The sequence below is a fragment of the Oncorhynchus keta genome, chromosome 22 (assembly GCF_023373465.1).
Source record: "Oncorhynchus keta strain PuntledgeMale-10-30-2019 chromosome 22, Oket_V2, whole genome shotgun sequence".
In the NCBI taxonomy this organism is placed as follows: Eukaryota; Metazoa; Chordata; class Actinopteri; order Salmoniformes; family Salmonidae; genus Oncorhynchus; species Oncorhynchus keta.
Genome location: NC_068442.1, coordinates 30979686 through 30991842, shown reverse-complemented (window position 1 = coordinate 30991842; position 12157 = coordinate 30979686).

Genomic DNA, 12157 nt, shown 5'->3' with positions numbered 1-12157 from the left:
ACATCATTCCGTGGGTAGTCAAATGGAGGGCTGTCAGGGAAGATATATGGGTGGATGAAACGATTATTATTAGTGAATGGTGGGGTAATGAGGCATATATCGTAATGTAGGTTTAAAGGTGTGGTTCACACTCATCGTTCTAGTGGTCCTTCTGTGGCTCAGTTGGTAGAGCATGGCGCTTGTAACGCCAGGGTAGTGGGTTCGATTCCCGGGACCACCCATACGTAGAATGTATGCACACATGACTGTAAGTCGCTTTGGATAAAAGCGTCAGCTAAATGGCATATATTATTATTATTATTATTCTATGAATCGAAGTTGAATCTCCTCACCATAACTCGTTTGAGATTGAGTTGACAAGGCTTGATGAATCAGCGTGGGTTCAAATAAATATAGCTTGTATAGGAAAGTGTCATCCCTTTCATGAACAATCAGATCTCAATTTAAAACCGCTCGGTTCAAATGGGTTTTAATCTACATGTTTATTATATTTGTTCACTCTCTACATATATCAACTACACTTGTCCAAATACATACTCAGCACAAGGGTATGGGCGGCCGTGATGAAGATCGATGGGCTCGCTGCAAGGAGCATTAGCTGCTAATCAAGTTATGTTTCCTGGCACACAATTGTATATGTCATTATCTGCCTCAGATATCCACAAGGCCTATGCATGCTGCTGACCATGTAGACACAAATGCACGTATTCTGACATGCAATCACTGAGCATGGATTGGACACACATTCACTACAATGACACATATAAACAAAAAAAACTCTGTTTTAAAAATGCTCTCAGATGACAGTTATCTTTCCATCAAAACACAAAGCAGCAATATCACAAAAATATAGACATAAAACCTTTACTCTTCTTGAAAATTATATCGAAGACTGCAATAAAACCAACACAAATGGACCCACCTATAAAGATGGACCTACATAGTAAATGACATGATAACATCTGTGGAAGCATGAAAATATGACTTTGAAGAGAACAGCAAAACGCTTTGAAAAACATTTGATAAGAGTCTTTCACTTCAGTACGTGAGGAAGCCAAAGGCTGTGTGTGAACCGCATATAGCTGCAAACCAAGTGTGTACATTTAAAGTCCTCTCTCATTAACCCTGCCTGTACTTAAACTGGGTATCAACATCCACAAAACAGTTTCAGTTTCTAGGATACTTTGGAATCTTTGGCTCTACTCCTGCAGTCCCTCTTTACCAACTATCAAGATTAACAATTTAAATAGTCACAGAATAATTTAAATGGATCTATTTCATATAATTTCTTTAAATATAATTTAAAAAACATACAATCTACCTGCAGTGAAGTCGCTCAACATTTATATTACATTCAGTCATCTAGCAGACACTTCCATCCAGAGCAACCTACAGGAGCAACCAGGGTTGATTAAGTGCCCCGCCCAAGGGCACATCAACAGATCTCCCACCAAGATGAATCAGGGACCCGAATCAGCGACCTCTCAGCCACTGGCGCAAGCTCCCAACCGCCAAGCCACCAACCATCCAAGATCCCCCCACAGTTCCCCCCCAAGAGCTGCCCTTCAACCATCCTAGACCCCCTTACAAGAATTCTGTACAATAGTTTTAGCTGAAAAGCAAATTCTTGAATCTTGCGTCGTTTTATATATAAACTCATACACCCTGTTCCATGGAATAGGTACATCAAAAATCTCCTCCCAGCTATTTTGCAATCTGTATGGCACAGCTGTCAACATCCTGGTCCTCAAATGACATTGGTAAACTTTCCTATTTATGCTATTTTTGTTCTTCCGCCAGTTTTGATCTTTTATATTGGGCAGAGAGAGCAGTTCATCACCTCCTCCCACTGCCATCTGCCTCCTACATTTTTAGAGTAGTGCTGTAATCGATTGGTTGTAATCTTGGATTGAGCAGACCTTCCCAAACAATTCCGATAGCTCCATTCAACCATAATATTTGTTGCAGTGTTGTAGTACTCAAGACCAGTCTTGAGACCACATATTGAGTGTCTCGGGCTCAGAGGCGACCCGTCATTCAGGGCAGGTGGGGCAGAGCCTCATCTGTTTTGGGTCCCACCTTTGTGTGTGTGTGGTGGGTGTTTGCCTGTTTCGCATGTTATTTTTGCATTAACATGTGTTAAATCAATCCTCTGACACTGCCTAGTATATAAGTCCTGGATGGCAGGTAGCTTGGCTGCAGTGATGTTTACTGGGCCATATGCATTACCCTGTGTCGCAGCTTACAGTTGGATGCCGAGGACTTGCCATGTCAGGCGGTGATGCAACCGTTCAGGATGCTCTTGATGGTGAAGCTGTAGAACTTTTTGAGGATCTGGGGATCCATGCTGAATCTTTTCATTCTCCTAAGGGTGAAAAGTGTTGTCGTGCCCTCTTCACGACTGTCTTGGTGTGTTTGGACCATGATAGTTCTTGGTGATGTGGACACCAAGGAACTTGAAACTCTTAACCCGCTCCACTACAGTCCCGTCGATGTGAATAGGGGCATGTTCCACCATCCTTTTCCTGTAGTCCACAATCATCTCCTTTGTCTTGCTCATGTTGAGGGAGAGGTTGTTGTCCTGGCACCACACTGCCAGGCCTCTGACCTCCTCCCTAATGGCTGTCTCATCATTGTCGTTGATCAAGCCTACTACTGTTTTGTCGTCAGCAAACTTAATGATGGTGTTGGATTTGTGCTTGGCCACGCAGTCGTGGGTGAACAGGAAGTACAGGAGAGGACTAAGCACGCACCCCTGAGGGGCCACCGTGTTGAGGATCAGCATGGCAGATGTGTTGCTGTCTACCCTTACCACCTTGGGGCGGCCCGTCAGGAAGTCCAGGATCCAGTTGCAGAGGGGGGTGTTTAGTCGCAGGGTCTTTAGCTTAGTGACAAGCTTTTTGGGCACTATGGTGTTGAATACTTAGCTGTAGTCAATGAACAGCATTCTCACATAGGTGTTCCTTTTGTCCAGGTGGGAAAGGGCAATGTGGAGTGCGATTGAGTGATCTGTGGATTTGTTGGGGCAGTATGCGAATTGGTGGATCTAGGGTTTCTGGGATGATGATGTTGATGTGAGCCATGACCAGCCTTTCTAAGCACTTCTTGACTCCCGACGTGGCGGTAGTCATTTAGGCAGGTTACATTTGCTATCTTGGGCACAGGGACTATGGTGGTCTGCTTGAAACATGTAGGTATTACAGACTCGGTTAGGGAGAGGTTGAAAATGTCAGTGAAGACACTTGCCAGTTGGTCCACGCATGCTCTAGCATGTCCTGGTAATCCGTCTGGCCCCGCAGCCAGGTGAATGTTGACCTGTTTAAAGGTCTTGCTCATATCTGCTACGGAGTGCGTAGCCGAGCTGGTGCTCTCATGCATGCTTCAGTGTTACTTGCCTCGAACGGAACATAAAAGGCATTTCGGCTCGCGTCATTGGGCTGTTCACGGCTGGGTTTCTCTTTGTGGTCCGTAATAGTTTGCAAGCCCTGTCACATCCGACGATCGTCGGAGCCGGTGTAGTAGGATTCAATCTTAGTCCTGTATTAACGTTTTTCCTGTTTGATGGTTCGTCTGAGGGCATAGCAGGATTTCTTATAAGCGTCTGGATTAGTGTCCCGCTCCTTAAAAGTGGCAGCTCTAGCCTTTAGCTCGGTCTAGATGTTACCTGTAATCCATGGCTTCTGGTTGGGATATGTACATACGTTCACTGTGGAGACAACATCGTTGATTCACTTCGTTGATTCCTCAATGCCACTGGATGAATCCCAGAACAGTGTGCGCTAGAAAAACAGCCCTGTAGAGTAGCATCTGCATCATCTGATCCCTTTCGTATTGAGCGAGTCACTGGTACTTCCTGATAGTTTTTGCTTGTAAGCAGGAATCAGGAGTATAGAATTATGGTCAGATTTTCTAAATGGAGGGTGAGGGAGAGCTTTGTATGCATCTCTGTGTGTGGAGTAAAGGTGATCTAGAGTTTTTCCCCCTCTGGTGGCACATATGACATGCTGGTAGAAGGTAAAACTGATTTTTGCCTACATTAAAGTCTCCGGCCACAAGGAGCATTATTTCTGGAGGAGCATTATTTCTGGATGAGCATTTCCTTGTTTGTTTAGGGTCTTATATAGCTCCTTGAGTGCGGTCTTAGTGAAACTATAGATGAAAACTCTTTGTAGATAGTGTGGTCTACAGCTTATTATGAGGTACTCTACCTCAAGCTAGCAATACCTTGAGACTTCCATAATATTAGACATCACACACCAGCTGATATTGACAAATAGACACTCCCCACCGCTCGTCTTACCAGATGTAGCTGTTCTATCCTGCTAATGGACGGTGTGGTGGAATTATTGTAATCAAAAGGAGAGACTTTTTGATTTCTTCAAAAGCAATACCTCGATACTTCCATAATATTAGACATCACGCACCAGCTGATATTGACAAATAGACACACTCCCCCACCGCTCGTCTTACCAGACGTAGCTGTTCTGTCCTGCCGATGCACGGTGTGGTGGAATTATTGTAATCAAAAGGAGAGACCTTTAGATTTCTTCACAACAATCAAACTTTATTATTTAATTATTGCAGTAATGGAGCTGGTCGGTAATCACCCCTGGAGGTGATCACGGAGTGTCACGCCCTGACCATAGAGAGCCGTTTTATTCTCTATTTTGGTTAGGACTAGGGTGGGTAATCTAGGTTGTTTATTTCTATGTTGGCCTGGTATGGTTCCCAATCAGAGGCAGCTGTTTATCGTTGTCTCTGAGTGGGGATCATATGTTGGCAGCCATTTCCCCACTGTGTTTTGTGGGATCTTGTTTATGTGTAGTTGCCTGTGAGCACTTCGTTTAGTTCGTTCTTTATTGTTTTTGTGCGTTTCATTCAATAAACATGTGGAACCCATATCACTTTGGTCCGAATGTTATTATGACGATCGTGACACTGAGAACTCAACGAGCTGGTTTGAGCCACATCATTTTATTGCAAAGTCCATCCTCCTTCAGTCTACATGACAAACAACAGATGTATGGAATGGTTCCCAAGGTTAAGATTTGTATGATATATACTTACAATTCAGAGCAGACAGTATCTCAATGTGTAGAGACCAGGGTTTGGCCCTGGACTCATCTCTCCCTGGGACCATATAAAACAGAAACATTAACTCATGCTCTGAAATGCAGTGTCCCCAAAGACATCGTAAGTCTCCTGTCAGTGTTATCTCCCAGAGGCCCACATTCAGTTCACATAGACACAATAGAGATATGAGAACCCTCTATTCTGTTGCATAAAACAACCATTTGATGCAATACAAGTATTACAACATAATCTTGTAATTTACACCATAACGGAAAACCCAGCAAACTGAATATTATTATTATCCGTGTCATCGTTCAGCCACGACTCGGGGAAACATAAGATATTACAGTTTTTAATGTCCCGTTGGTAGGATAGTCTCGAACGGAGATCATCCAGTTTACTCTCCCGTGATTGCACGTTGGCCAATAGAACGGATGGTAGAGGGGGGATACACACTCACCGACAAATTCTCACAAGGCACCCGATTTCCACCCCCTGCATTTTCATATTTCATTTATGCGAATGAAGGGGATTTGGGCCTGGTCTTGGAGAAGCAGCATATCCTTCGTCCAGTTCGAGGTGCGTAATAGCTGTTCTGATATCCAGAAGTTATTTTTGGTCATAAGTGTCACATCCTGATCTGTTTCATCTGTCTTTGTGCTTGTCTCCACCCCCCTCCAGGTGTCGCCCATCTCCATCATTATCCCCAGTGTATTTATACCTGTGTTCTCTGTTTGTGTGTTGCCAGTTCGTCCTGACAATTATGTCTGTACTGACCCCGAGCCTGCCTGCTGTTCTGTACCTTATTGACTCTGCCCTGGATTACAGACCTCTGCCTAACTTTGAGCTGTTTTTTTTGCCTGTTCCCCTGTTTGGGTCAATAAACATCTGTGACTCTAGCGGTCTGCATCTGGGTCTTAACCGGAGTTCTGATAATAAGAGATGGTAGAAGCAACATTATGTACAAAATAAGTTACAAACAATGTGAAAACACAAATGTCACCTTACATTTCAAAAGTGCTGAACAAATTGTTATATTGAGTACATCTGTCCTAGCTCGCTCATTAATGTCTTTATTGAAATGACGGATTGCCACTTATCCACCCATCGTCCCCTTATGCCATAGTTTCTACATCTCAATTGTCAGAAGAAACCACATTTGACGTTAATAACGTCTTAAGGCTAGGCGTCCCGCTAGCGGGACACCGGTAGACAAAATCCGATGAAATTGGAGGGCGCGCAATTAAAATAAATAATTGTAATGTTAAACATTTATGAACATACAAGTATCTTATATCGTTTAAAAGCTTAAATCCTTGTTAATCTAACTGCATTGTCTGATTTACAATAGGCTTTACAGCGAAAGCATACCATGCGATTGTTTGAGGACAGCGCCCCAACATATTTTTCAAACCAGCACATGCTTCATAAAATCACAAATAGCGATTAAATAAATCACTTACTTTTGAAAATCTTCCACTGTTTGCAATCCCAAGGGTCCCAGCTACAACATGAATGGTTGTTTTGTTGTCCTTCTTTATATCCCAAAAAGTCTGTTTCGTTGGCGCCAGCGATTTCAGTAATCCACTCATTCAACGTGCAGACAAAGGAGTCCAAAAAGCTACCGCTAAACTTTGTTCAAACAAGTCAAACTACGTTTCTATTTAATTTTCTATATAATATTTCATATGGAAAGAAGACCGTTCAATAGAAAAGTAAAATGAGTAAGCGCGCGTCCTCTTCGTCGCGCACCGACAGACTGATGTTGTACCGGGGCTCTTTGTACAAAAACTTAAAATTCTTGATAGGTTTTGAAGAAACAAGCCTGAAACAATGAAGAAAGACTGTTGACATCTAGTGGAAGCCATAGGAATTACAATCTGGGAGCTGGAATTACATAGAACCCATAGCTTTTCATTCTAAGAGTCTGGGAGCTCAAAAAAAAAATCTGGTTGGTTTTTCTTTGGATTTTCACCTGCCATATCAATTGTGTTAAAATCTCATACATAATCTTCTATCCAATGCAACCAATTATATGCATATCCTGGCTTCTGGGCCTGAGTAACAGGCAGTTTACTTTGGGCATGTCAGTCAGGCGGAAATTCAGGAAAATAGAACCAAGCCCGAAGAGTTTTTAAAGGATAAGCAGTCCATAAACTCAGACATAATAAGCCAGTAGGTCCCAATCATAAGAATACAAAAATACAACCATTTAGCATTTCCCAATCAAAATGTACAACTATTAATTCCAATTGCAAAAAACATTTCATGTTTAGCACCAAAAGTAACCAGTGACATAAAGTTTAAAGTTTAAACTACTTTGCAGATATGAAACAAACATGTAATCATAATATCAGTCAAAATGATTAAATTCCCAGTTCATGCTACAAAACCAGTTTTATATGAGGTTATAAAAATAGATTATATTTGAGCAGTGGCGGTTCTAGCTTGGCTCCCTGGGCGAACCCCTTCAGCCCCCCAAAAAAGCAACATTCTGCACTAACTCTTTCTTTATTCAGACATTTGGAACACCACAAATAAATAATCTTAACATTTAAAACTATATAAAAACATATTTAAAAAACAAGCCTTGTAAATATAAAAAACAAGTGACAAAGACAAATTGAAACAAATGTGTGTTGACTTGGCATTTGAGCATCAATACATTACCCATCCCCCAACACTGTCAACCAAGAGTCAAGACTAAACCAGTTCACCTTTGTGGTGTGCAGACTGGTTTTATAATGTTAACGATTTCGCACAAACCAGAAAAAAATGCAACAACATATCTGTGAAACTATATATTCACAGTATTATGAATGAATTGTGGTTTATTTGGTAGCATTTCGTAGTGTGACTGATTTGACTAATTGCATTAATACTGTACAAAGTTAGAGGTGCGCTATTTGATATGTCTACCCACTGGAAGCCCGAGGTAGGGGAGCGGGGGAATCTGAGGTCAACCTACCCCCACCCCCTTCCCAGGCAGTAGCCTGCCTAGCTCACAAACTAGAATCAGGGTGCCCACTCCGACAAGGTTAATGGACCCACAGTCCCACACAGTGACATGATATCATTGACGTGACGTGCAAATGAGCGATAGAAAAACGATCAGGCAAATGTCACCATTAGGATTTTTTTGTGCAGGCCCCCATGCCGCCCCCAACAAGATGCCGCCTGTACCTAAATCCGCCAATGTATTTGAGTCAACATTCCATGCCGTACACTAAGGATTTGTTGGCAGAATAGATGGATGCAGTTCAATGCATGATTAATATAATTCACCAATACATTTCTTTGTAGTCTAAAAAAATATTGCTATCAGGTTGTAAACCACAGCTGGTCTGGTACATTGTTTGCTGCCTCCATTCAGGATGCACTGTTTCAGTTTAAATGACTCAATATTCTAGACAAAACAGACAAACGTAACTAAGGCTGGGAATGTCAATACACTCAAACTAGCAAGGGCAATGATCACCTGTCATAACATGGCTAATTGGCTAGCTTATCTATTTATATATCAAACTAAAAACACAGAGCCTAACATTAGCTGGATAGATAGCTATATATCTATCCAGCTAAGATTTCTGTACACCAGCAGAACCCATCCAACTTGAAGGATCTGGAGCAGTTTTGCCTTGAAGAATGGTCATAAATCCCAGTGGTTAGATATGTCTCTGAAAGCTTGGCACACCCCAAGAGATAGTATATATATAGTTATATAGTTTTCAGGCTTTTTTGTCTTATTTCTTATTTGTTTCATAAAAATATTTTGCATCTTCAAAGTGGTAGGCATGTTGTGTAAATCAAATGATACAAACTCCTCCAAAATCAATTTTAATTCCAGGTTAAGGCAACAAAATAGGAAAACTGCCAAGGGGGTGAATACTTTCGCAAGCCACTTTATATTGCCATCGAATTATCACAAATGCCTTACTATAAGTAATTTCCAAACATTCTAAGAATTTATGAAAATGTGAAAATGACCATATGTAAGTGAGCACTTGTCAGATTTTAAAAGTGTAATATTCTTCCTGGGGGTGTGTATGGACAGATTGTAATAAGATATCATATTGCTTCTGCAAATTAGTTTTGATAGTGTTCCTGTGTAGAAGACTCAGGAAGAATTCTGTGCATTTTTCTCCATATTCCATCCAGTTTGCTTTATTTTTGTAACAGACGACATAAAATCATTCTTGAATAAGTTCCTCCAGTTTTGTTTTCTTCCTATAACTTTTTGTATCTCTGTAGTACCGTTTTTATGCTACCCACCCTTGTTCGTCTCCTTAGACAGAAACTGTTTTTTCTTTACTGAAGAATATTGAATTACCTCTGAAAGGTACATTTAAAGGAAACCCACACAATACGGGGATTTGCTGAACCTATATTGTACTGGGAAAATTCTGTTATTAATTATTTTGTCTTAAATTGTCTTCCAGTAGACTTTGATTACAATTCCAACATCTCCGTCCATGTAGAAATTCTGCAGGAGTTATGTGAAGGCTAATTAGATGATGGTCCGATCTCATTCCGTCTCCTATCAATACTTAATGCAAGAGAGAAAGAGACAAGAAAGTACTCAAGACGACTAGCTTGATTAAGTCTCCTCCATGTATATCTAACAAGGTCAGGGTTTTTTAGTCTCCAAATATCCACTATTTCTAATGTGTCCATAATATTTGTGATCTCCTTAAGGGCACGATTATAGTTTGTAGAGTGATTTCGTTTGCGGTCTATTGAGGTACTTAACACTGTGTAGTAATCTTCCACCATAATGATTTGATCGTTTGTTGCCTGTAAACTCAATAGATAAATATTTTAGAAGAAGAGTGGATCATCCTGATTTGGATATATATACAGTGGGGCAAAATTGCCTGTAATTTTCATCATATAAGTACACATCAACTATGACAGACAAAATGAGCATTTTTTCCCCCCCAGAAAATAATATAATAATAATATAATAATATATGCCATTTAGCAGACGCTTTTATCCAAAGCGACTTACAGTCATGTGTGCATACATTCTACGTATGGGTGGTCCCGGGAATCGAACCCACTACCCTGGCGTTACAAGCGCCATGCTCTACCAACTGAGCTACAGAAGGACCCTAACTTGCAAATAAATTAATAAAAAATCCTACAATGGGATTTTCTGGATTTTTTTTCTCTCATTTTGTCTGTCATAGTTGAAGTGTACCTATGATGAAAATTACAGGCCTCTCTCATCTTTTTAAGTGGGAGAACTTGCACAATTGGTGGCTGACTAAATACTTTTTTGCCCCACTGTAGATTAATGACACAAATCTGATTTTCATCCACTTTCATATTCAAGAGTCCACATTCCTTGCAGATCATTCCTGACTGTTTTCACATTCGGATCAACATTATTGTTAATTAGTATCATCACACCCTTTGAGTTCCTTTGTCTACGACAGGAAATTATTTCCCCGCCTTCATCTCATGTAGAGTGAATGTCCTGTAAACAGTACATTTAATATTCCTTTTCTTTTAGCCACGTAAAGTCGGATTGTCTTTCCTTATTATCTGCTAAACCGTTAAAATTACAAATAGCTATACTTATTTCATCCCTTACCATAATTAGATACTATTCTCAGTCTAAATTGACCATAATCAGTGGCTGTAAAATTACTGCCAAAAGGGGTATCATGACAGTCAAAAACAGATTTTAAATGTCTGATGTTTAGATTTCAATAAACAGGTTCTAACCAATTTCATGGCTGAGTGTCTATGTGTTTAACATGATATGAGTGCAGCCTTAATATTCAGGATGATAATCGTAATCCGTATAGTGTCAACATCATAATTACATTAAAGATCATATTCATAGAAAAACACATCCCAGCATTTCCATAGCAATTGATGTTTCACATGATTTTGAAAGAGACCTTGCATTACTATGTTCCAGTTTTATCTTCCCATTGCTTGTTGTAAACATAGATAAACATGTAGAATAAGACAGACAGACAAACAAGAAACATATTGAATTATAGAAAGTTAGACAATAGAGAGGGAGAGAAGACAGAGATCAAGTGTGTATGTATCTGTGAATGTAAACGAGCATGTAATTGAGTGTGTGTGTGCACATATCACCTTCATAGTGTTCAGATATTTTACAGTCCCCAGAGCCATTAAATTCTACAGCCCTATAACAAAGCCATCACCTACAGAGAAATGAACCTGTGGTGTCTGTTTGTGTTTGTAAACAGAGCCCCAGGACCAGCTTGCTTAGGGGGGCTCTTCTCCAGGTTCATTTCTCTGTAGAGCAACACAATTAGACACAACCAAATCATGAGAAAACAAAAAGAAAATTACTTGACACACTTTACACAAAAAAAAGAGCACTAGAATGCTATTTGTCCCTAAACAGAGAGTACACAGTGGCAGAATACCTGACCACTGTGACCGACCCAAAATTAAGGAAATCTTTGACTTTTTACAGACTCAGTGAGCATAGCTTTGCTATTGGGAGGGCAGACACTGCCCACAAAATTAGGTGGAAACTGAGCTGCACTTCCTAACCTCCTGCCAAATGTATGACCATAGAGACACACATTTTCCTCAGATTACACAGAACCACAATGAATTCAAAAACAAATACAATTTTGATAAACACCCATATATATTGGGTGAAATACCACAGTGTGCATTCACAGCAGCAAGATTTGTAACCCATTGCCAAAAAAAGGGCAACCAGTGAAGAACAAACACCATTGTAAATACCATTTATATTTATTTTCCCTTTTGTACTGTAACTATTTGCGCATATGACATTTGAAATGTCTTTATTCTTTTGGAACTTTTGTGAGTAATGTTTACTGTTATTTTTTTATTTAACTTTTATCTATTTCACTTGCTTTGGCAATGTAAACATATGTTTCCCATGCCAATAAAGCACTTGAATTGAGAGACCCTCATTGTGTGACACCACTGACTGAGCTTTCACTGCTCATCATATTGTGTCCAATCATTGAGCAGCCATTTGGCAGTTTGGGCCAGGATCTAAAACGCTCCCACATTGTGCTACATGTTCCCACTCTATACCCTGCGCACGTTGACTCAG